We start from the raw sequence: 26,848 nt of genomic DNA on the forward strand, positions 1-26,848 counted from the left end.
CAGTGAATTTTTGCTATGCTGCTTCTCCCCAGTTTGCTTGGCTATTGCAAAAGGAATAGAAAGAGAAGGGGAATGGATACAAGTGGCTTGTTTACTGAGGGATGCAAGTGGCCTTGACTGCCCAGACTTGAATGTAAATTTGTTGGTGCTTACGCTTTTGGAAAGGAGGATTCAGATTCGTAAGGTGCTGCAGAGACAAAGCAAAACTGATCAAAACAGTGTTGCTGCTTCTTTGACAATACGAGAATCAATGGGGAAATGTCTTCCTGTAGCTTCAGGAAGACTGCTTTATTATGACCACATACCAACCTTCTTAACTTTTTCCATGTTACAGACTGCTTTGGGTCTTGGAAGGAGTTCGGTTGGAGCAGCGTTTTCTTCTGGACAGAGGAAGTGCGAATCCCTAGTCTGCTATGAATACTTTCTGACAAGGCATGCAGTTTTCAGTGGGTGTTGTTCCTTCTTGCTTTGTATAGCTTGCATTTGATTGTTAAGGAGAAATAAAAGAAGATGGCTGCTCATACTTCACAGTTGTGTCCAGGAGGTGCCAAGGGGTCACAGCCATTGTTTCAGGTTTCCTCAATACACTATATAAAGCACTGGTTTGGTTTTTTTTTTTTTTTCTTCTTCTAGAATTTAAATATGGAAATGTAATTCGCATAGAAACACACAGTAAATCCTCAAAGGTTTGTGTCTTTGAACAGTCTGGTGTAGGGAAGAGCTGGTGGGAGTGGAGGATGGCAGAGATCAGGCAGGAAAGCATCCCTTTTCTTCTTTGTCTCCAGCTGTACCGTTGCTGTGCCTGACCCTCTGTGGAGCTCTCTGAGATGACTCATTCTCCTTTCTCATAAAGGCTTTTTTCTGTCTCCCCTTCTTTCCCTTTGGGGGGTCAATTGCATGTGAATTTTGAATTGTGATCTTTGTATCCCTGGCTGCTGTGCTGCGTATGTTAAAGAGGCAGCAGTGCTGGAGTTGAAATCACCTGGGTTTGGGAAGGGAAGTGGGAGAGCAAACCAGCTGCTTGCTCCTCTTTAACTGCAGCCCTAGGGGCTATCTGCAGTCTCCAGGCAAACTGGTCTGAGCAGCCGGGGAGGGGACAAAAGCACAAGGCCTGCCTTTTCTTTGCAATAAGCCCAACATCGATCCTTATTCCTAAACCTAACCGTGTATTCAAACGCAGTAACCTAGTCTGTAGCAGAGTACTTGAATGGCTCTCGGGGGATTCGGGTGGCTGTGGGAGTGCCTTTTCACCACTTTGTGCTTCGTTTTTTCCACCTTGACTGTGGAGCAAAAAGCACTGGCTCCCGTCGTGGGTTTTCTAAAAACCTCAAGGGAAAGGTGAGAGTAGTGCTGTGTATGGTGTGGCTTTTGCTCTTGAAGTCCTTTTCCCTTGAATAGAGGGGGGAAAAGAGATCCTACCAAGTGTAGGGGAGCAGAAGCAGAAGAGAGAACTTCAACTGGCAATATACAGGAGGCAGAGTCCACTCCTAATTGCCTCTTCACATACTTCACTGGAAGCATTATGCAGGAGATACCCTTTGAAGTCTCTTCCCATGGATAATAAAGATAAGCTACCAGTAGAAAAGAAGGTGGTGAAACAAGAGGATCCCCTTAAATAAATGAATTACTGGCACAGGTTAGGCAGCAGCTGTGAATTAAACAGCAAAGAGCAAAAAAGAATGATCAATGTTCAGCATGGTGGTAGGTGAAGAGGAGAGTATCTGGAAGACCTAGCTTGGACCAGGCTTTTAAAAATATAATCCAGAATTAGAGGGGAGGAAAAGATGAAAAAAATAGTCACCCACAGTTATTTAGTGAAAGCTAGCGCGGGCTCTGAAAACCTGAGAATAGCTCTATCCAGGCAGGTGAACAGGCAAGGCAATGGCAGATGAAATTAAATGTTGACAAATGCAAGTTAATGTGCATTGGAAGGCATAATATGACCTACTCATACACATTGCTGCATTTTAAATTAACTGTAACCACTCAGGGAAAAGACCTAGAGGTTATTGTGAACAGCTCAATGAAAACATCTGTTAAATGAACAGAAGCAGTCAGTAAAGCAAACAAAACATTGGGCTGTACAAGGGAGATTTTATATTATCATTTGTATTATGGTAATGCTTCAGGACACTGACAACTGCCCGATAGCTTTCTCTTGTGCCAGGCTCCATGTGAGCAGAGAGCAAAAAGGCATCCAAGAGCCTTGGAGAGCAATTCACTTTGAGTGTGACCAAATACCAGGTGATTCAGGATATTCCTTCCCCCCCGCTGCCGCCAGCCTTGGAACAGAGGCTTGCATTGAGTAAGGAGAGTCCGGGACTGCTGCTGTTTGTGTGTGGGGGTGTTCCTGGGCAAGGTGATGATTTACAAATCTTCCTGGCACCACATGCAATGCTCCAAAATGCACAATGGCCGAAAGCTCCTAGAGCTTTGTCAGAGGATATATACGCTTACTAGCTCGAAGTCCTAAGCTCAAGATCCAGGGGTAGGCTTGTGGTTAACGCAGTTGTGGTGAGGGCTTTCCTCTGTGGCCGAGAGAGGTGTTTAATCCCTTGGTGTTTGACCCCTTGGTGTTTCATCCATTGCTGCCCTGACCTGTACAGGCACCCTTTCCTGTTACAGGGTATGAGCAAGGCTCAGCTTCTTCGGGTCTCCTTTCAGCACGAAGACTTGGATTTTTTTGTATCCAGCAGATCCTTTTCCCAGAAGAGAAGAATGCCTATCCTTCACTCCTTTCTCTACCTAAAGCGTCACTGACAAGTTTCACACAACCAGCATGCCACAGAGGCTGTGCAAAAAAGTTTATTGCTTTTCCAGCCCCTGGTCAGTGTGATGAATGATTTAGTGGGTCAGCATTGCTACCTTGTTAGAAATGACTGTAGCACAGGCCCAGGTGGCGTATTCATTATGTGCTCCAAGCAGCCATTGGTATGCAAACGGCACTGTCAGTTGAGTGCTTATTCTTAATAGCAAGCAAATTCAGAGTTATACCTGTTGTGCTCTGCCTCTGCCTCTGGCTTTATTATAAAACATAGCTCTTGATTTGATGACTTTGTTTAAATTTGCCCCAAGCCATGTCCTAAGCTTAGTTTACCATTTTAAAAATAACATATATTTTTATATATGTTATAAATATTTAACGTGCTGACCAATGCTAACATCAGCCCTCTAGCCTTTGCAATGTAAAGTAACACGCACAGAGTGTGGAAGGATATCTGCATCGGTATTCCTCTGTTCAAAACAGTCTCTCAGACTTGATACTGAAGGGATGAATAAAATCAAACTTACTGATTATCATTTAGGCTGAATTTACTTTCTGCATTTGGAGGAAGGAGCTCTATTAATCAGCTTCATTTCCTGTCTGATACGAAGAGTGCTCCTGTGTACCTCTCAGAGGCTCAGCGATAAATACATATAAATATATATATGCATGAGCATAAATATATAGATGTTAAAACAGCATTAAAATCTTTCTGTCGTCTGCTCCATTACTCCTGTGATAGGTGGAGAGATAAAAACCCTCCAGGTTAACTTTTTCAAATTTCATTTTCTTATTTCTTGCTAATTTCCAAATACCCAGACCCATAGAGAAACTGGCCTATTAAGATATGGAATTAAATTAAAATTTCAGGCTTGCGTGGAAACAACCAATGGAAATTTTCTGGAAGGTTAAAGGAGAGGACAAGAGGCAAACTGGGAAAAATCCTTTTAAGACCTAAGTATAGTATATGTTGCCTCCTGCACTTTAATGCACATAAATTAAGACAATAATTCTAGGAGCTGAAGGCTTCAGTTTAACACTTGTGGTTTCTGGTGGCCCGTGAGTCTCTCTGTGGAACTGCAACTTCATTATGTACAGCTGAGGAGACATTATTCCTTACATTATCTACTGTGCTAACACAGTTACTACTGATGTGATAGTGCTATTTGGATTCTCAAAAGTAATGGGCAGATATGTACTGCAACCATTTATGTGGCTTTCCTGCCAATTTGCAACTGAAATGACTTTTTCTTTGTTGAGAAAAGTGTATTCACTGTATCCATTTCCTGGGCTTCTCTAGGCTGACCCAGCACTCCTGCCTGAATGGGTGCTATGGGCTGCCCCAGGCAGGGGTTGGGTGCCTATGAGTGATCTCCTGGGGGAAAAAAAAGAAAAGACATGGCTTTTTGCATAGCTGGTATACTGATCTTCAAGATAAATATATATTTTTTTTTCTCTTACCTAGTATATGGGGTTTTTTGTTAATTCTCTGAAGAAACTTTCCCCTTTTCCCTCCCCCTTCTTTTTGTGTACAAGATGAAAGTCTGAATGGGAAGGAGAATGCATTTATTTCTCGTCTGAGGAGGCTTAAATGTACAGGTTAAAACTAATAGGTTCTTGTACTTCATTAAGGGGAAATTTTAGGTCAGAAAGAGGCCAGCGCGTTCATGTTAATTGAAAACAGTATCTCATGTCCTTTGTAGCAAAAAATTCCTACATTTGGTCCTGGAATGCTGTAGTGCTCAGCAGAGTGTGACTTGATGGTTTTCAGGGAGATTTTGTTGTGTGGTACTGGCCCCTCTTCCTCTTCATTTTCAGCAGCTCATTTACACTAAGAAGACAGTTAACAGCATGCTTCCCTAAAATTCCGAAATTCCGTCAAGCTGAGGTCAGTGCCTAGGGTATGTTGTAGCAGCTGGAATGGGGTACATTCCAGACAGCAAGGTGGAGCTGTTCTGGTTGGAGAACTCTTGGGGCATCAACACCCACCAAGGGGGAGGCTTGGGAGGTGGGGAGCTTGGAAAACCCTGGGAGGACAGTCTGGACAAAGTTGAGGAAGGCATAGCTGAGGATCAGAACAGCAGCCTAATCCTGGTTATCCTCCTCTGGGGTAGCCTGTGCCCAAGGACAACAGGTGCTGGCCATCCCAGAGATGCTGTGTTCCTTGCAGGAGCCTCCTGGTTCCCATGTGGCTGCTCGGGGTATAGATGGCTCCAGCTCCAACATTCCTCCTAAGATGTCAAGGGGCTTGAAACTTCTGCAAGACCCAAAATCTGCCAGGATCCCAGGGACCTTAGAGAAGAACAAGAAAAAAATCAAGTAAAAAGCTAGTTGACCAGAGGTAGATGCAGAGTGGCTGATCGCTCTGATTATTTCCGCACACCACCCCCCCACCCCCCCCTGTATCTTGAAATGTTTGTTTGCTTTTCAAGCTCCAGCTGTTGGAGTCAGGGGATCACACAAGAACATCAGGTCTCCTCTCTTAAACAAACAAATGCAGCAGACATTACCAGAGAAAAACATGAAAGTGCAAATCCCAGGGGCTAAAAACCCTCTGGAAGACAAAAGCTGCAACATTTATTAATTTGTTGAATAACTTGTTGGGCCTGACTTGATTTTCAAATAAATGGAATTAGAATATCAATAGCAGAATGTCAGGTTCCTAAAATATTCAAAAGCAACTTCCTTTTATGTAGTGCCTTTCATGAAAACTGCCTCATAAGGTGATTTGCAGTGCTAAATAATAAATAACAACAGACATACAAACACACAGAAATTAACAGCTGTGGCCAAGGGAAGAAAAGATACATTTTCAGATGAGGTGTAGAAAGAAATGGGGAGTCAATGAGGCAGAGCAATACAAGAGAGGTTGGATCTGGGTCAGCTGTTTAATTTTGACCTTCGTTATTATTAGTCATTGGAGATAAAATATAGCTAGTGCCTCTGGAGTGTTCTCCATGTACTTTGAATTGCAAGAACCGGGAAGTATGGAGGGAAATAAGAATCCACCTGGATTCTGATCAGGAAAGAGTAGACAGAGAAAGGTTTTACCACGGTCGAAGACAGCTCGCACTGAGGCAGATTCCTGCTGGCTGTGCAGCCTCGGTACCCATACATACTGGTAGCTTCAAGAGATTTATGTTAATGTTTAAGTCGGAAAAATTTCCAGGCGCTGCAGAAGACCGAAGTGGTGATTAAGACAGCTACAGTTCACATCTGCAGATGTTCACCTGAAGGGAAAGGACCAGGAAAACTTCCCTACCCAGAGCATGGCTCCTGAGCATTTCCCGTATAGTAGCAGCCATTTCCCTGGTTTCTTTTCTGCACTCGTTGCTTTTGGTGCTGAATGCCATTTCCTTAGCAATATATGTGTGCTCATATGGAAAAAGTCACTCTACTGAAGTCATGCTTTTTACCGGGAGATCAGGCCAGCCCTTTGAAACCCCCTTCAGCGTCAGCACTAACCTTTAGGGTTTATGCGGGGCTAAAGAGTGATCCATTCCGCACCAGCCCTGAAGCAAGGAAACTGCCTGAGTTTTCCTGGTGCTTAACTTGATATGTATAGTCAGCTGCAGTGGCTTTATAGCACTATAAGAGCAGCACTTTCATGGAAAGTGAAGATAAATTATGAATTGAAGCAGTAGTAGTGTACATGGTGAGCTCCAGAACCTTCACAAGGCAGCAGCTTTATCTTTTACTTAGCTGCTGTGAATGGGGAATGTCAGCCATTCCCTACTCACAGAGGGGTATTAGGACAGTATATTAAGAGACAGTGAGGTCTGTACCCATGTGAGTGAGTAATTAAAGATATGCAGCTTTCCTCACTCCGTTAATTTTGGCCTAAGCTTCTGCTCTTCAGCCCAAGTTTGGGACATAGAGCGATCTGTGCTACCACCAGGAGCTTTGACAGAGCTCAGCCTCCAAACATGATGCGGTGGACAGAAGTTGCAGCCCCAAACATCATGGATAGGATTAATCTTCTTAACTTTAGGTGTTTGTCTAAAGGTGAGGCGTGTACCATGAGCTGACTGAACCTAAACTGTAGTCGGAGGAGAGTGCAGCAACTGGAGTGTGATTAATCCCGTTTAAGAGAGGGTCTAACATGGGAAGCTGTAGTTAAGCAGCTGAAGCTAGAAAATAAAAGTATACCCTGTATATGAGTGAGGAGTTGCAGATGTGTATGTGTCTCCTGTCTTTTGTAGGGATCCTTGTTTTTCTACTGCGGAAGCCTCAGTTACTTTTTATTTTGCCTTTGAATTTTGGGTTTCTTGGAATTCAAAACCCTGAGTGGGGTTCTGAGTGAAACAATTCCTGAAAAAGTGCTGTAAGTTACAGCAGTATTCCAGAAATGGTCACCTAACAGCAAAAATAATGTTGTTTTTGGTGTAAGTGCTGTAAAATACAGATTTTTCATTTTGTTCCATTCCATAAGAAAGTCATCTTATGAACCTGACACAATTCGTACCTGCCTCTGGCAGGTTAACATCCTCGTGAAGTCCAGTTCTGCTGTCGTCTTTTGGAGGAAAACCTGGTGGACTTGCACCTTTCAGATGTCTTAGATTTGCCTTGGTTCTTGAGACAGGACTACTCTATGCCGTAAGTATCTTTGTTTCTCCTTTCCCTGAGGGGTTCACATTAGTGGAACAAGTTTCAGGGACTGGCCAGTTCTCACAAGTGTAGTCATAGCCCGTAAATGCTCTTCCTCTGCTATCATGTGTTACCCTTATGCCTTGGGTGCTGCAAAAGACTCAGGGATCTGCTTTCCAAAGAGAATCAACATTTGTGAGCACATAGCATACATGCAAATTAACATTTGTGAGCACAATAAACTGCCCTTTCTCTGCTACCATGTGTTACCCTTATGCCTTGTGTGCTGCGAAAGACTCAAGATCTGCTTTACAAAAAGAATCAGTATTTGTGAGCACACAGAATACGTGCAAATTAACATTTGTAAGCACAGAGAATATGTAGAAATGGAACAAAATACAAAGCCAAAATATTGGCCTTAAATCTTCATCATGCATTGTCCTATTTTCTGAACTTTATCCTGTTATCTACTTAGTGAGAGTATTATTCCATTTAAATGTGCTTCTTAGCAATTGCTTGCAGCATTTAAGTCTTTAGATGCTCTCTGTACTTGACGAATTGCTGTTTCTGTTCTAACACTGTGCTAATTCTCCACAGAAATTGTCCCCGTGGTTTACAGATAGGCCCATTCATTATGCCCCTTAGTAGTAAAGTATCAGGATGGTAATGCTGCAGTCCCAAGTTTTATCAGTCACTTAGCAGTCACTGGCAACCCCGAGTGCTTACAGAGCAGACAGCCTGCTCTGTGGATCTGTTCCTCTCCTTGGGGGTGAAGAGGGGAGTGCCTAACCCCCACAGCATCATTCTCTGTTGTAGAGGAGAAATAGAAACCTTTTCCTGTCTTTCCACAGCTGATGAGTAAGAAAGCAACAGGCATGCCTCTCTCCCAATTAGTCACTGCCTGTAATGGCCAGGGGCAGGTAAAATGCCCTAAGACTCCAGCCCTGGTCACAGGCAGCAGCTCAGAAACCCACTAGAGAGAAGTTAAAGTGGCCTCAGCATCCTGTGAGACCTCAAACTCACAGATTCTCCTCCCTTTGGGGTGCAGACCCACAAGAGCCCCCAAGCCCAGGATGAGTGTACCGTGTCTCACAGGAGATAATACCACAAATATGCTCATTCCTTGCGGAGTCCAGCTGTTAGCATAATTCCTACTTGCACAGTGGTCCGGCTGCCTGTCAGCTCCCTCCAGTGAGCGCAGTGTTTCTGTCCTCCTAGGTGATGTGACGTAAGGTTACTCTTGCAAATGTGGGCACAGGATTCCTACAAAAGACTCAGTAGGTGCCACTTCATGCTGAATCCTACCTGCATGCTTGTGTTGCAGTCCTGGATTCACATTTAGCACATAGCACCTTCTAGATACAACTTCTGGGATTTTTTGCTGACTTCAGGCTGGCACTGGCTCAAACCTGTACTCCATCTCTTGGGGTTATCGTGCAATTCTGCCTCCCAGCCTGATGCCCTTCCGTGTGCAAAGTGGTTCTCAGACAAGCAGTCAACAGAATTGCCAAGCGAGTAAAGGCTGCTTGTAGGCAGAAGGGTTCTAGGATCAGGTCTCTGATGGCCAATTCTGTTGAAAACAAATGCTTTATTTTTGTTTTATATCTCCTGAAAAATGTGAGCACCTGGAAGACAGCACTCTTGAGCAAGCTAACAAAAACATGCTGCCTGAACACAGTTCAATGTGTGTAGGGTGGTGGGAAAAGTCTCCAGCAGGAAAGCGGTTTCATTATCAAGTATCTGAAAACCTTATATAGTTGTTTTAAGCAACCTCTGTTCTTGCATTCTGGTGAAAAAATTACCATGAAGCCGTCTGCCGCTGGGCTGGCTTTGAATTGTTCTGCCCAGTTGAGTGATCTGATTTGATGTAAAGCTTAGAGCTCTCGATCTTCATTTCCCTGGTCTGTCTCCTTTCTCATCACTGGGAGCTTTGGATTTTCCTCCTGCCCTGCAGATCGCGTAATTCCCCGCAAGGGGATTATACTTTCGGTGTGTTCACAAGTATGTGTTTGCTCAGAGCAAGTGCCTCCCGCTATTGCCCGATTGTAGAGTTGCACTCAAGTGGAACAGGTAATAACAGAAATATGCAGCTCTTGCAGCCTTCATTTGGCTTCTTAGGTGGCAGGGAGCGAACTGCGTGCCTTTCCCCTGCAAAGTGGTTAACTAGGGCGTGGGGCCTTGGGAGAGCAGATAGACGAGGACTTCATACGGCATCAAATGCAGATAAATAATCCTCTTTGGCACTTTGAACTTGGCGTTATTCCTGCAGGTGCTGGGGGGGGTCGGTGTTGGCAGGGAGGGGAGCTGACAGCAGCCCTAATGGGACAGCTCTGTGCTGCCTGCCGTGTGCTGATGGCTGGGGACAAAGAGGAGCCCAGCGCTGTGGAAAAGGATGGTTTGAGTGCGGGGCTATAGAAGGTGGCACGCTGTGTTTTGAGGACCAGTGCCAGGAGGGCTGTGCCTCTACCTGCCCTGCAGCAGGACGTGTCGCACGTAAGGCTTTGCTCGCACAGCCCAGTGGCTTTGCTCAGAGGGAGGGAAAGGGCGGGTGGTGGAGTGGTTAGGGCTCCATGCTGGTTGATTTTTCCTTCTCTTCTGGAGAATCACTTAGTGGCTTCTGCTTCACTTTCTGAGCGTAAAGATGAGATTGTTAGCATTTCTGCTGCTCACGGGACTGCAAGGATGAGCTCTCTAAACAGCTCAGAGGTGAGCTTGAGCAGGCTTAGAAAAAGATGTGGAAGTACTCAAAAGCTTTTCTTAAGTTTGTGTGCCTGAGTAGCACCTCTGTGTGAATTTCCTATTCCTCCTGTCCCTTAGCCCTGGGTTGTCCTTGCCTGGTTGATTTTCTGCTCCATGCAGGTGGATGGCCACCTTTACCAGTAAAGCAGAGCAGGAACCACCCTGCCCGGCAGCTGGAGAGGGGCAGTTTTAGTGCAGTGCTCTGTGAGACAATAAACATCGTGAGAGACATAAAGAACAGCAATTTTGTCTGTTGTGCTCACTTGTTTTTGAAGGAAAAAGACCCCTCTGGGGCACAGAAGGGCCACACTCCTCTGCTGCCTGGGATGAGGAGGGGGGGAAGGTGAAAAGCTGTGGCTCCAATTTGCAGCCCCTGGAAGCGGTGGTGGTGGTGGAGGGCGCTTGGTGGCAGCCAGTGGCTGCCCCGTCCAGCCTCTACCTGAGAAAGTGACCCCTACCAAGAGGACAGGAACAGCCTCAGCAATGGTATCTGTTTCAAAGGAAAACATAAATAACAAAATTGAGTGCAATGGTGGCCTTCCTTTGAAATGCCGTGTAATGCCCTTGGGCTCTAACAGGCTGGCTGGGGGTTGGGAGGGGAGAGAGGGCAGCTTGTGCAAGCTGTGTTCCAGTGATAGTGTTTTAATTTCTTCCTCTTCCGTGCCTGGTTTACACTTTAACATAGTTCAATTTTAAAGTCTCTTTTTTTTTTCCCCTGTTTTTTTTTTCTTCTTTTTTTCTTTACAAGGTGAATGTCGAGCAGTAATGTAATGAAAAGTTGACAGGCACAGATCTTTTTTAATAACTCTTATGTTGTGTAGCTTAAATTGGTTTAACTATAGCTGAGCTGAATAATAAGCAGAAGTGAATTCATGTCATGAGCCATGAATATTTTTAAGTCTCTTTTGGAAGGGGTTCTACGGCTCTGCCTCTCATTCCAAAAGAGTGGGACCACAGTTTGTCATACATTTTTGGTCACCGTGTGAGGGCTGGGAAGAGTGTCAGAGATGGGATACAACATCCTCAAGCTGAAGTGAGATGAGAAAGCAAGTCCATTCACCTCCAGGCATGCACGTTCCTTCTGTACTGCAGTGTGGAGCTGCACCAGCTCATACCAATGGGCGCTGCTGGGTTGGAGCGGGAGTTTGAGAGGTGCTGAAGACCAAGCTGCGTTCCAGCCCTCCTCCCCAAAACCCGTCCTGTGAAACTGCCGGATAACCATGCACGGGAGAGACCCTAGGACAGCAGAGAGAGCTGGGAGGCAGGATTAAACCGGACAGCTGTACGTACCCACGTGTTAACTACCAGGTGGAAATAAAAAGTAGAGGCTGCTCAGAGGTGCATTAGTGACACATGAGCAAGGCTAGCGAGGGCTATGGTCCCCTTGGAGGTTTTGTGGGGGATCAGTGTTGCAGATCCCAAACGGAAGAGGAGGGCCTGCAGGGCAGAGGAGGGATGCTTGGCGGCTGTGTGAAGGCTGTGTCATGTTTGCCTGGCTGCAGCGCAGGTGAAAGAGGTTTCCCGAGTGCTGAGGGTGGAGGCTGAGGGACAAAAGCTGTCAGTCCGTGGGTGAAAGCTGGGAAATGGTTTCCGCACAGTCAACGGAGTACACACAAATCCCCTGTTACCTTAAACGTTGCAGGCTCTAGTGAAAAGCCAGTCTTACAAGACGAGAGCTCTTCCCATGTTTTGTCTCTAGGTATTTCCACTTTTCTTTTTTCATCTTCTCACTGATAAAACACATTCATCTTTCTTTCATTCCTGTTTTTTCAGGGATGGCTTTGTTGTTCTCAATTTTAGCCCTTTCTTCAAATGTTTTGTGTATTTTTACTACATTCTATCTCTCTGTCATCGTGACAGCAGCAACATGATGAAGCATCCTTCTGACCCTCTGCTACAAACAAAACAGGTACAAAACGTCTTTCCATGAGAGCAAAGTGTGGTGATGTGTGGGACCAGTTATTGCATTGAAATGCTCAAATTCTTCTCCATGCATGCAGCTGCCACTGTGGTATGCTCCCTGCTAGTAATGTCCCAGTTTTTCAGGCTGACAAGCAGAAAAGTTCAGTGAACCCCAAAGAACAGCAGCCGTGTGATTAAAAGTGTGGTAAGGTTGCCCCATCAAGCACTTGAAATGTGTCAATGTAGGGACAGTTAGAGACAGACCTTTATTTCGTCTCCTCTGTGCAGATGTTCTGTACAACCTTTAACAACATGGTCACACATTACTTATTCAACCTGCTACCTTGCTCGATGCTTGCAGCAAGAGTTAGAAATGTTCATTGCAACAATTGCCATTGTAAAATATGGCTTGAATTAAAGTGATTTTTTTTCTTGTGAAGTTGTATTGATGTTCAAAAATGCCTTTAATACTGGAAGTGCATGCTTTTAACATTAACTTGTTAACATTTTGCATTTGCTCCCTGGCTGTAGGGTTGATTTTCGTTTGAATTGGAACGGATTTTATATTAAGGAGTTTGAAACAAAGAGGGTTGATCTAAAAATGAGACCTTTAATTTGACCCTGAGCTCATTCAGAAAACTTCAGCGTAGTCACTTTTGCATTCTGTTTAGGCTGAAAAGGTGAAATGGTGATTTTTTTAATTTTCTTTTTCCCCCTCCATCCTTCAGAAATGCCATCCTCAGAACAGCTCTGCAGTTTGGGTGGGGGCAGATGATGCCCTGCATGGTGCATAAGAGGAATGTTCATGCAAGAACGGCGTGTGGGTGGTGCAGACGATGCCACAGAGACTACGAGGACAGGAAAAAACAGCCTTGTAAGGCAAAGTGGTAGGCCAGACTGGAAGGTGGGAATCTCTTGCCATGCAGCTTCTGTGATGCAAAACCTGAAAGTATCAGCAACTACATCCCTCATCTTCTGAAGGCAGATTGTAGGGCAGATGTGTAGAAATGCAGGTAACTTCTGTTCAAAGTTTATAGGAGGTTTAACTCAACATATTCAAGTCAGTAAGATGCTAAATGCTCTGGAGTTCATCGGACTGATGATGCCTGGAGTATTGCAAAACTAGTTTCTGTATTCAGTAGCTTTAGCTTTAGTCTCCATGTGCCTCAGTTTCTCACTTTTATGTAAGGCATTGCTGAGAAATGACTTTATGAATGAAATCATTTATGTATGATGCACTGTGCTGAAAAATTTCTGCTGTAGGTTTCAGCTACATTGGTTAGAAAACCTGAGCTGGGTTCAACAGGAAATGAGCATTTTTCTGTTTGTTTGAGACAGGATTTGGATGTTGTATACTCAATAATAATTAGGGTGATAAAAGTCTGTAGTGAACAATTATCCATGCAGCAAACAAGGCAGGTGTTTGGGGGGAAAAATAGGAGGCAATTGGGTAATTAGACTGTACCATAACATGTGAGCACAATAAAATTTGCACAGGCAATTTTAAATCTGGCATGGCCTACTCTCTGAGCACCTGACTTGGAAACCCAAATAACTTCTCAACATCGTTTTTGATGTAACACCACAGTACCGATTACAGATATTCCTGTGCAAAATTACTTGGTGCTTTCTGGCTGAAGCTCAGGCACTACAACAATCTGAGCTATAGAAGAAACAAAACAGAAAAGATGGTTATTTGGTGTTAAGAGGGGAAACGCTGAATGGCTGGCTTGAGTGAGGGGAGAGCTGGCCGGCTTGAGCAAAGGGAGAAGTGGCTGTTGCGCATTTGTTAATCCAGCTTTTCCTCATTTCAGTTCAGTCAAAGGCCGTCCTCACAAGAAGAGAAACAGGCACGAGCAGGGGGATTACTTGCTGCTTTGCAAATAGATTGCTCCTCCTGGCTGGTCAGACGGGCTTAGCGGCAGAGCCCTGACAGCAGGCACAGGAGGCTTTGCTTGCACCCCTGGTGCGGAGGAGCCTATTACCCATTGCTGCCGCAGTGGCTGCGGAGCCACGTCCCGCTCCCAGCGTGCAGCGCATGGGCTGCTGATGGCATATGCCTCTACGTGCCCCTGCAGCAGGGACCACGCGGCTATAGGCTGGCTCCCTCCCCGGGTCAAAATGTTTCATCTCAAGTAAACACTTGTCTCATTATCTAGCTGTGCTGGCTTCGCACTATCTGGTTACTGCCTGGCTTGAAGATACCTGTTCTGTGTCCAAGCATTTTGGAGGAAAAAATACCAACTATCCAAAGCTGTCAACAGACATAAAAAGGCTGCCTGTTTCCATGGGAACATGCTCTGCTGAGCCCTGAGCATAATGAGCTGCTCCCCACGCTGCAGAAACACTGGACGTTGCTGGAAGAGCTCGGGGAATTGTTTGCTGGGCTAGTTTAGAGATGCAATTCCCGTAGGTGATTGAGCGGTGTTCAGGGAGGATGTCTGTGGGAAGAGAACGCTGTGTCTTGGCAGTGCCTGTGGAGAGGGTGGACGTGTTGGTGCAGATGTCCTTGTGGCAGGAGGGAAGGCCGGGATGGTAGTGTGGGTGCCTGTGCTGGAGGAGAGGTGTGCACGTGCTGGCTGCCGCTGGGCTTCTCCCATGCTTGCTCCCTCTGGAGCTCGGCACCTCCAGCTTCTCAAAAGTACCAGGGATGGAAGGGTCAGGGATAAAACAGCATCATGTGGGCTGCTAAAAAGTCATTATGGGTAAGAATTTTTTAGCCGCAGGTTCTATGTCTCTTTTCAGTGAGGAAGTAGTGAAAGAGTTCTTACTCTGTGACTTCAAGTATGCATCACATCTACTTTGAGTCTGCTGCGCCTGCCGTTTCCTTCTGCTGTTGTAAGCTCTTTGGGGACAGAGGCAGGGGACGCAGCTGAAGGCCGGGGAGGTCAGATTGCATTGCAGCCACTGCTGGGGAGGTTTGTCTCTTCAACCCACATTCTAGTCATCTGCACTTTTCAGCTGTTGAAGACTTCAGATCAATTTGTGATGTTTCAGCAACGAGACCTTATGCTAATGTGTCTACTGCCTTCTTAACATGTCTTCAAAGAAAGGACGTGCAAACCATATTACAAGTGCAGGAATGAATAGGAGACTTGCAGATCTGTATTGATGGACTGTGAGTCCTAACTCAAGGATGGAAAAGCTGACCTGACTGCAGTGGTCAACCTTTCAGTGAAAACTGCCTTGGCATAAGAAATAGTTTTATGAAAAGCCACTTACGTGATGTTGGTTCTCAAAAGGACTCTGTGGAACTCCAGAGAATGACAGACTTGAACTGGGGTAACTGGAGTAAAGGAAAAGCGGGATCAACAGGCACCTGGATAAGTAGGACGGTATGTCCTACGGAAAGGGCAGGCATCATGGTAGGCGTCATGCTTCACAAATCTCTTCAGAAATCTTTGAAGGCATCAGAGAGCATGTAGACAAGGTAAATGCAGTTGAGAAAATCCACTTAGATTTCTGGAAGGCTTTTGATCAGCTTCCTCAATGAAGGAGCTTAAGGAAACTAAGCCACTGTGGGCTAAGAGGAAAGGTCATCTGATGGATAACTGCTTAAAAGACAGGAACAAGACAGCTGCAAGAACCACTCACCTCTGCAAGGGAGGGAGGTCAGAGTGGTGCTCTGCAGGAAACTGTGCCAGCAGCAGCCCTATTCCATGTATCCATAAATTATCTGGAAGACAAATCAAGACTGAGTATAAAGACTGATGATGATGGTAAGCGAGGTAAAAAAGAAACCCAACTTGTGAGATGGAGTGACTAGGCAATAAACAGCGGGTGAAATTCCATGCAGATAAAGTGATGCAGATGGGGAAAGGCAGTTGTCGCTTTACACACAAAATGGTGAGTTCTGAGCTGGGATCGCCTGTGAGACTCGGGAGCTACTGTAAACTCTTCTATGGAAACGGCATTGCAGAATGCAGCAATGTCAAAAAGCAAGAGGGTTGGTGGGAAAGGATGAGAGAACAAAAAAGAGACTATAGCTAGGGCTCTGTATCTTGTCTGCTAAGTGCAATTCTGTACCACCATGTCAAAAATGATGACTTGGAGCTGGGGAAGGCACAGAGACAAGCGGCAAGCGTTAGCAACATGGCAAGTGCTTGAATGTGAGGGATGATTAAACAGACTAGAAACAAATCTACAGAACAGGTGACTGCAGGTCACTAGCCATACAATACTAAGATGAGTGGGAGGACAGTTGAAACAAGATGTTGTTTGCTGTTTTTTCTAGCACAAGAATTGGGGGCCATCAGACAAAACTAGGAGATACACTATTGAAATGAAAGGTGATACTTCTTCACGAAACACGTCATTAGGATGCTTGTAGCTACCTTGAATGCAGCAAGTTCAAATAGCATCTGGACACACTCGTGGGGAGAAATTCATCAAGGAGTACTCACAAACCTCTTCTGATGCCCCAGTTGCTGGAGGCTTGGAGCAGGTATTCAAGAAGTATTGGCACAATACCCTTCACAGGGTACCTTCAGGCTGGATGCTTAGGTTGATAGACCTCTCATCTGATGGAATATAGCCATTCTTCTGTAAATGAAGGGAAAAAAATACTGAGACAAAAATGGTATTTTGATGTTTCTGGGTTTCAGTTTCATACTGTGGTGTCTGGTTGTTAACATAAAAATTGCACAAGCACTTTGTGCTGCTCGTAATTTTTTTAATCTAGGAGTTCATGGCCCTTTAAAAGCTTGAGAAAACAGGTTCCCCTCTCCATGAGGCTTCTGGTTTTCTTAAGTGTGATTAGACAATGTGTAAAGTCATCAGACCTTTCTGCAGAGAAGAGAACAGTGAAGTGTCAAGCAGGGAAAGAAGGAAAACCACTCTTGGGAGTGCTTGTCACTTCTGTTATTTCAGGTGTCTCAGGCTCCTGTCACAGGGTTTCAGAGTACTTTGTTCTGTTTATTTGATGTTCTAGACCAAAGGAAAAGGTCAGCTGAGGAGGTGATCATTTACATTGGATGGCCGTGATCGCAGAGGAAGTAAAAAGGTTACACTAGCTGTTGGTGAGTGCATCTCCTAAGACCCATTCCCAGCCCAGAAGCTAGTTTTCAGAGATGCATCTAGCCCAAAATAAAGCCAGCAGAAGCCAAAAGCCAGTTTAGTGCTCAAGCCTGTAGCTGAAGTGCTGTAGGGATTATTCTACAGCTTCTACAGATTTTCATTAGGAGTATTTCTACTTTAATGCCCAGGAGCCATTATTGTGCACTGCCACTCTCATGTTAGACGCTGTAGGAGAGTGAAAGCAAATAAGTCTAACTGTGGAGTAAGTCATCATAATGTCAGAGAGACTGGGTGTAAGTATCCTGCTGATGGGATAGATGTGTTAGCCCCAGGTCAGTAAGGTGTATGATCCTACAGCAGAGGACTGCTGTGTGCTTAATGCTGCCGAGGTGTTTCAGTGCGCTCCAAAGTCAGGGCCTAATAATTTATCCCTGTTCAAATCTCTGCAGAAACCCGGCAGCGCTGGCGCTAGATCTTCTGCAAAGTTGGTGCCTCATCCTGGGGAGCCCTGAGGGATGGTGGAGGTGGTGGAAATCTCTGCACTGCACAGTGCAAGAACCTGGCCCAAAGGAGGAGCCCAATGGTGAGATCTGTTATCCTGGGCTGTTTTTTTAAAAAAAGAAAAAACAACAAAACAGAAAGAAAATTTAAATATAATAATGAAAAAACGTGTAATAAAAAGTTAGTTTTGCAAGAGGCTGACAGGGTTGCCAGAGTGTTCATTATGTGCTGTATCAGTAGGTATATGAAATGTCAGTGTGAAAGGAATTCATTTCCCAGTAACAAGCATGACAGACTATTGAATTGAATGGAGAGGCTGTCTGCAGGCGGCAGGGTAGTGAAGCCCTCATCAGAATTTCACTTCGATGGAGTTTACTTGAAGAGTGTTCATTTTAGCTTTTAGAAGTCCAGTTTTTTGCCTAAAGCTGAGACTCTGGTCAATGCTGTGCACAAATGTGCTGTTGAGTGGAGGCTGGGTGTTCATGGGGTGGGGTGCGCTGGGGGCACCATACCCTGGCTTCCCTGCTTGGCCACAGGGGGATCATCCTTTTTTTTTTTTTTTTTTTTTCCCTCTTTCATTTTCCTGGCGTGTTTTGCTTCTCCTGGACTCAGAAATCCCACTGTGTATCCTATCTGTGCTTAGCTTTCAAGGACTTTGTGCCTTCTGGTGTGACTTGGAAAACTTAGGGGCAAACACTTCCCCTCCACGGGGCTCTGCAGGCTCTGCTGAGTTCAACCGTAGCTGCGTACTGGGGAGAGGAATATTGTCTTATTGCCAGCATGCTGAGGGGCAGGGATACAGAACAGTGGAGACTATGAAGAGAGGGAGGGAGGGAACAAGCTGAACCACAGGGATGTGAGTTTAGAGGGAACTGGCAAGCGAGGACTAAATCTGGACTATGTAGGGAGGCGTGGGTCTTGTCCAGAGCTTACTGCACAGGGTCAGGCTGGAGGTGAGGATTATGCAAGCTGTGGAGATCAGTCAACACAAAAGCAAATACACACACGTGTACAAGGCTTCTCAGCAGACAGCCCTGCCAAAGTGGAGTCTCAAGCAGAGAGAAAAGTGGGAAATGACCTGCAGTTAGGGACTGCTCTGCCCTGGAGCACAGTGCCCGCTGAAAGGAGGATTGTGGGCACGATGGCATATTTTAGGTGCCTGAGCCTTGCTTGGCCAAGCCTGAAGCTTTCAGTCAAACCACAGCATTTTAAAATCCGGAATAAAACTTGGTTTTGGTCTGCCTTAAAACCAGGCTGTAGTTTGCAGCGGCTCAAAAACTGAACTGTCTCCGCAGCAAGCCCCAAGAGAAGGGATGGCGGAGGGGAATTACCCCTGCAGGCATTGCCTGCGGATCGGAGCATGCGGTGTTACTGCTGGAAAGCCTTTAGTTTAGCTAGAAATCCTGCTGAGTCCTCCCCTGCAAGTCACTCTCTTCCTTGGACCCTGCCTTCTCAAATCCCCTACTGTCATTAAGTGCCACCCAGCCTGCAGTGGCAGAGGTTTCCAAGCAGGGGCCTTCCCGCATTGCATCTTTCCCCCAGTTTTCTTCGTTAAATCCATTCTGGATCCCCATCACCCTGGTTTTCATTAGGGCTGTACCTTTTTCTCTCCTCCCGATGTCTCCCGGAAGAGCATGGCTGCCCTGCTGGGTAGTGTGCTTTATCTGGGCATGAGCTGAGCTCAGTATACAGCTGGCTGGATGAATCTCTGTGTTGTACAAGTCAGATCAGGGGACTGTTGGGTCTGACACGTCTCAGACGGTGAATATGTAGCTCCAGGATGAATGCTCTGCAAATGAGATTTGTATTAGGTTAAAAAACAAAAAAAAAAAAGGATCTGAGAGGTAGGAATATAAAGATGGAAGTCCTCCAAAAGACAGACATTTATTGCGCTGTGACTTAGAAAGTAAGACTTAGTATATTATTTTTTTTATTGCTACAAGAGTCTGCTCAGTAATTGGTGCTGCCCTATTATTGCAACAGAATTAATTGCACAGTGGCTATTACTAAGCACTGGGGATCTGCACCAGGCGGTGATGTACGAAACAGCTGAATGTCCGTAACCTTCAGGTCTGGACTGGTGTGGGAGTTCTTGGCCATGAGACTTTCCTTGTGATTGAACAAGAAAATGGAAGACCTGAGAATTAAAGGCTGAAACAAATGACAGTATTCAAACCTCACAATGTGATTTTTAAATTAATATCTGCATCCCCTCTGGGCTACCTGCATAGGCAGTACTGGCTGTCTCATTCAGTGTTCATGCCAAGGGCTGGAGCACCTTCACTTTGCTTTTAAGTCTTTTGATCTATCGCATGAGGCACACTGATTAAAAAAAAAAAGGGGGGGGGGAGAAAAAGAGTGCAGCAGGACTCAGAACTATGGAGGGTCAGCGGGTTTTCAGCCAGCAACATCGATGCTGCAAATATTTTGCTGCCAATGTGGCCTTTCTCTGTGGCTGGTGTCAGCAAATGGCTCAGTCACGGAAGGTCTCTCCAAGGTGCAGAGCTCAGGCTGCAGGAGGCTCCCCTGCTCCCAAACACAGCTGGAAACAGAAGCAGGAGTATTTGAAGCTGGATTTAATATGGATTTTGGAGAAAATAAAGTGCACTCAGCTATTTGGACAGCTTAGTCACAGGCTGCAGTGGATTCTCCCAAACACAGAGTTGCTTTTCTAAAAGGCAGCTCTTGAATACAGGTGCTAAGGAAATTTATCTGGTTGAATATCTGGTTAGAGCCCTGTGTTTTGAATACAGGAAGATAGCATGGTGAGCTGTGGGGCTGCAGGTGGTAAGTGTCATTGAGGGTCGGAGCTGCAAGGTGGTGCTTGTTTTGGGCATTCCTCTCCCGTGAAACGGGAATCCAGCAGCTGTGCTGTGCTGAACGTAGCCTGCCCAGTGCAGTGCAGCGTCTCCTGGCTGCTCTGGTGTGTGCCCGTGGCTGTGATAGCTCAGCTCTGTCTGCTGTGTTGATCTGGTTGATCAGGGACGTGAGCTGCCGCTCTGCATCTGCTCTGCTTCCAGGTTGGTGGACCTAGAGCCCATCTCTGGGTCTCCACACCTGTGTCTTCTTGGCCTGTCCTTTATACTTCATTTTTCCTGTTGGGTAAATTAAATAGTATGTTAGGGGTCATAATACATATTTAAATCCACCCTTTCTCATGAGGGCCTCCCTTGTTTTCTCTGTATTTTATCCAGGTGTGCCTATACCAGAATCTCAGCAGTTGGCAAGACTTGGGGGGGGCGGGTAAGGCAGCATCTCTGATTCACTTCCTAGTGTCCCTGCCCATGGCAGGGGGTTGGAACTAGATGATCTTTAAGGTCCCTTCCAGCCCAAGGAATGACATGTTTCTATGTTGGCACATTCACCTCCCAGTTTATTTTCCTATTCCACCTCATAGACACCTTTTAACAGCACTTAATTATTCTTCCATTTTCCTGAAGGAACCTAAGTGTGTAAAGCTGGGTGGTGCTTTCAGCCATTCTGGTTTTGCATGGCAGCCTGACTTAAAAAATTCTCACACGAGCAGCGCAGCCCAGCCTGTGCGTGACGCGGCTGTTGGGGTGTGCAGGGTACACGGGACTCCTGCAAAGCTCAGGGACCTTGCTGCCATGCGGCTGCCTTGCCGGGTTGCTTTGGGCACAGTAGCTGCCTGCACCCCTTTCCCTGCCTGCACTGTTCTCGTGCAGGTTTTGGATAAATGCCTGTCTCTCTGGCACGACTTGCAAGGGAATAATCAGGGGGTTAGCCTTGTTCCCATTGGGCTCAGATTTCTGTTAATTGTTCCAGTCTACCTAGCAGCAGAAATCTCTCATCAGACTGTTCTCCCCAGACTCGCAGCTGTCAGCAGCATTTCGGCTGTTCTCTGCGTTGGGGCTGCTTCCCAGCCCAGCCCCCCCCCTCCATGTGCTTGCTTAAACTCCTCTGGTTGGACTGACTGCTCACCAAGATGGGAGACGCTGCTCAGATGCTGCTCAGAGGAGGCCACCCACTTCGGACGCGTGACCCCGATGCTGCCAGAGGCAGAAGCTGTGCCTGCGATGTGTTAGGGTTTATAGATTTGTGTTATCTGGCACGGGGGCTGAGCAGCTCTGTGGGGGCCTGGCCAGACAGCCTGATCTGTAACAACTCAGGGGGCCATCAACTGCTTTGTTGTGTTTCTGGTTCAGGGATTGAGCAAGTTTCCTGCCTTTGCTCCTGCTCCTCTCCTGTTCCTGGGTAGGAGCCTAAGCCTTGCGGCAAGGCTGCCGTAACGAGCACAGAGACCGTGGGGGGGCTGGCTGGGGAGAGCAGTCAGCCAGAGGAGGATGAAGGCTGCACCTCCCTCTCACTGCCTACCCACCCTGCGCAGGCTGCGTTAGCACGGAGATTTGCTTCAGCTGCCTTTGCCCATGAGCAAAATTCACCCTGTGGCAGGGCACCCGGGGCCAGAAACACTGTGCTGCTGCACTTTTGGCAGGATAAAACAGTTCCTTGCAGGCAAGTCTGTACTCATGCACAGTATCTTTTCCAACAGTATTTGTGATGTTTTTGAAGACATAAATTTATTTGGGTCTAGTTAGATCATTGAGACTGCTGGTGATGGGTAATTTGCAACTTCATCTTGTGAACTGCTGGCAGCTGCCTCAGGGATGAGTGGGAGCTGCTCCTGTGGTCCGACAACCATGGTCAAAGGATTGTCTGAATCCCCACAGCCATAGCAGGGATGTTTTAAATAATTTCTTCTGTAGAAGAGAGATGTGCTTGTTTCATGCTCCTGAATCCTGGTGCTCTGGAGGTCCCTCTGTCATCTCTGGTGTGCTAAGCAGGTTTGGGGTATGTGTTTAAGCCCAGAGATGGGCCAGTTGTTGAAAGGGGAGCAAGGACCTGGAGGCCACGATGTCCGCACTGTCTTGCTCACAGAGGGCTGCAATGGTCCCCACACTATCACAGGACAAAAGTGAAACAAATTGGAACCATAATGGTTTTCTGTTCCCTTAGAAGAATAATCAAAGGGGATCCCACTCTTTTCTATTGCCTTAAGCCCTATTGCAACCTGCTTACAAGGGAGTACCTTAGGAGTACGTGGTCAGTTTTGCTTGTGCATAGAATATAAACTGTTACATAGCCAGCATCAAGGGAAAAGAAGATTCCTGACCTGGGGACATTGATCTTTGGGGCTTACAGGCTGTCTGAAGATGATGACGACAGGCAGTCTCCCGTTCTTCAGGGCTCGCTTGAGGAGCTCTTCTGCATTTTTACAGCTGTAACATGAAGAGGTTGAAAAGCATCTGGAGCTATTGTACCTCTGCTCCTCAAAACTGCAAATCCCACGCTCAGTATTCATGGGCCTGCTCCAAACAGTCCTGAAGATCAAAGAATTAGCTGTGTGGATGCGGCACGGCTGTGATGCCTTCATCCTGATGAGAAAGTCAGCCCATGGGGAGAGCTACAGGAGCTGCTGGAGCTGCCTTGCAAAGCTGAGAACAGCCACAAAACCTGCTCTCGCTTTACAGTCCAGGCTTTCCTGCGCTGCTCCTTTTGTGCTTACAGGGTTTCATGAGCCTGTCTCCTCACTCTGTGCAACGCAGCAGGGAGCTGGAGGAGCGTGGGGTTGATCACCCTCTGCCAGCTCGTGGTGAGGACTGCACATTTTTCCAGCTACAGTTTGTAGAGAAAACAGCTTATGGAAATGTCTTGCAAAGCTGATTCTGCAAACCAGGGATGCTTTTCCTTAAGGTACTCGGGGAGAAAGACATGTTAAATGTAATGAGTTAATACAAATGACACAGATTAGACGTTTTGCCTTGGGATCAGTCAAGGAGTCAGTTACTTTTGTCACGGAGTGGTGCTGCGTTAGGTCTTCACCTTAAGGAAGGAGATTTACCCGAGGGAAGGTGTTGCCAGTGTGCAGGAATTAATTTCTGTTGAGGGTTTGGCGGGGAGTTGTTGTAACGTAAGGCAATATTTTGCAGTGTGATTACTGCCACCAAGCCCCCAAACATTTTCATGTTGATGTGAAAAATTCAGAACCTTTGGAATAAAAATTTGTCCCAGGTGAAAACATTTTATCAAAAATATACTGGGAAAAACATGATTTCACCAGAATTCTTAGACCACCACGTCACGATAGATAAGGAATGAGATTTTCCATACCTAACACTCCTGCTGCATGTTGCTTTTTAAAGTTGAAACAAGATTTACCTAAAGCTATAGGGGCATACGCTCTGCATACACCACAATCATTTTGCACACAGGAATATATGTTTGCAAATTGAAGCCTAATCATTCCAGGTTTACCAGCCTCTCTCTTAGGAATACGTAATGTAATAAAGCAGACAAAAGTTACTTTGAATAGAGTAACTTTATCAGAACTGCTTCAAGAGCGCTCATCACAGGATCATCATGGGGGCAGCGTGACAGTAATGCTACGCGGAAGTGATCTGCCGTCCTTCCCAGCAGAAATGAGGAGCTGTGATACTGGGGCCTGTCACATCTTGACAGGACTCATATAACATCTGGTGACAGTGTGGTAATTAACTTGCATCACTGGTGAGCACTAACGGTTTTGCTTGCACGAGGTATGTAATAACAGGGATTAATTTGGGACATCAGTTAATTATTGTGAATCGGAGCGCCCTCCTGCAAGCACAACACTGGTGTTGGAGGGGAAATGGAGTGTCACAGGCCTGACCTTTAATACTGGGTGCTTCACTGGGTCCTGTGCGGGTAGGAACTGGGCTGGCTGGAGTGAGAGCTCCCTTTGGAAGAGGGAGATCCCTGCAGGGAGTGTAGCGGTGTGGTTGCATTAGGTCTCCTTGATTCTGCCATGTGGTTACTGGTGAAATGGCCAGGGAAGGGATGCAGTGTGTTTTGTTCCGTGATGGATATTGAAAGCAAAAAACACTGAGAAAAGATGGATCAGAGGTGGAGGACACCCTTGGAGGGAATTTAAGGGCAGCGTTAAGGGATCTGTGCAGAGGCCCAGGCAGCGATGCCGGTAAGCAGCAGGAGGCACTGGATGGCCACGTGCCTTGCTGGTGTCCCACGCCAGCCCCTGCACGTGCCATGGCAGCACTGGGCACACCCTGCTGCGGACTCAGCCCTGCGCTGGCTCTGTGTCCCGCTGGGGCAGGGTGGCCGGGCTGGACGTGGCTGCATGCTCGCGGGGCTCCCTGGCAGAGCCCTCCTTCAGTTACCCCTGTCCACCACTCCTCCACGCGCTGTCAACCCTCACTGAGGCTCACAGTCCAACCTCTTCTCTTGCTGTAATCCACAAGCCTGAAATAAACTTGTTCCTCATTAATTTGCCTTTTCTTCTGCATGTGTTTCCATAGTTTAAAATTTCCAGATCTTTCTGCATATATAAATCTCTCTACCACAACGTTGCCTCAGCGGGGGAAATCCCCACATCTCATCTGGGGAGAAGAGGCGTGTGTGAAGCTGAAGTGGGTCGGGGCCTTAGCTGTTGCTTTTTGAGATGACTTTCAGAGACAAAGTCATGAAACATCCCAGTTTATCCCAGCTGAGATTCTGACCTCAAATGGCAGTCAGGAGGACTCTGCTAATGGCTCTATGTTTCTTACACACGTAGAAAGTTAAACCTCTGAGGCCTGTCAGACTCCTCTCTCTTCCTCTTGGTTTCCATTACTGTTCCTCCCTTCGTTTCTCCGTGCGGAGTAGCTCAGGCAGTGGTCACTGGAGGGGGCAGTGAGAGGAGCATCCTTCCCCATGAGCTCCCCAAGTCTCTGCATTTCGGAGCATGATTTTCTGCTCCTTGTTTCTTCTCATGTTCCTTGCTACTCCAGCATATCTCGGAGGAGGAAGAGAGAGTCTGCTGCCGGGAAATGTCCTGCTTCATCTCCTCCCTGCCAAGTCAAGACTCTGCCAGTAAGGTGGATGTATATCCTCTCCTCCCCTCCCAGTCAGCCACAGCATGCGGAAAGCATCTCGTTGAGCGGTTCAGCAGCAGCTCGTATGCATGGCCTCGTTCCCAGTCCATAATGGATTCTGCCTAATATATATTCTCCTTCTTTCTAATTAAGTGGTAACACCTTGGTGGCAGAGTGAGCCTGTAAAATAATAAAGGGTTTTGCACTTGGAGGCACGGGAAGGCAGGCCCTGGGGAGTGATCCTCCCCAAGATACAGAAATTATTGCAATTACAGAGCAATTGTATGGAAAGGAGAATGGAACAGCAGACTTCTCAGACACACTTTTCCAGCATTAATATTTTTAATTAAGGTTATTGGCAGTGAGTTATGACTTTGGCATAACAGACGGCATAACCTCCGCTGGCAAAGCATGCGCGCTGTACTATCTTTTCTTATGGTGGGTGAGAAAGTGCAAACGTGTTTCTGCAAATATTACCTTGGTCGTGTGCAAAACCTTCTTAGCTACTGGTGTGGGGGCACTGCAGAAGCAATGCAGTTCTCTTGCAATTCAAGGATGATTTTCTTAATGTCAGGTAATTTGGAGAGATAATCTCAGCTCCTGATCGCTGCCTTGGCTTCTGCTTTTACAAATGGGAAGGCTGGGGCCCAAGAGATGTGGTGGGGGTGTCGGAGAATAAAAGGCATTTAATTTTTTGAAAACGTCACTCAGTGTTGATTTTAAAAAGCAATGCATGTTAGGTGCTTCTGGAAATTCTTCCCTCTCCACCCCAGCTCAGACATCGAGTAATACTTTCATGACTTTAAGGTTCTTTAAATATCAGACAGTAAATGATCTGCCCAAGGTCACATGGAGGGACATTGCCCAGGGCCTCAATGTCAGCTCAAGGAGTCAAAGTCAGGTCAATATAGCCATTTATCATCCTAAACCTAAAAGTTTTGCTGTGAGGGTTTTTTTTGTTGTTGGGGGTGTTTTGGGGGTATTCAGCAACTGTAAAGGGCTAACTAACTCCCACCTCTGCCCTGCTTACTCCCCGAATTGTTCAGCTTGAAGATGTCACGGTTGGGTTAGTCGACCAAAAATTCAGCCAAGACCGTGGAATCAGGCCATTGTCACGAGGAGATCATTGACCAGTACATGGGGTATTTCAGCCTCTGTGGGAAGGGCATACATCTAGGCAGTGGTTTGACTGAAGATGGGAAGGCAGTAGCAGCCAAGAAAACAAGTATTCGTGTTACATTAATCAAAGTGTTTAGTTTTTTGAGAGTCTGCTGTTGCATGCCTGCATAATGAGGAAATAAGAATTATTGGGTACTTACAAAATGTCCCGCGTAGGGTTTGCAGCTCGGATCAGTGGTCACAAGGTTTAAGGTTAACTTTGGCAACAGTGGCAAACTGACCTCAGTTTTCTCAGCTGCGAAACGGGACTAATAATGTGTGTCCTTATCCAATGTCTTTTTGTCTGGAATGG

This window comes from Falco rusticolus, chromosome 13 (genome assembly GCF_015220075.1).
Source record: "Falco rusticolus isolate bFalRus1 chromosome 13, bFalRus1.pri, whole genome shotgun sequence".
NCBI lineage: Eukaryota > Metazoa > Chordata > Aves > Falconiformes > Falconidae > Falco > Falco rusticolus.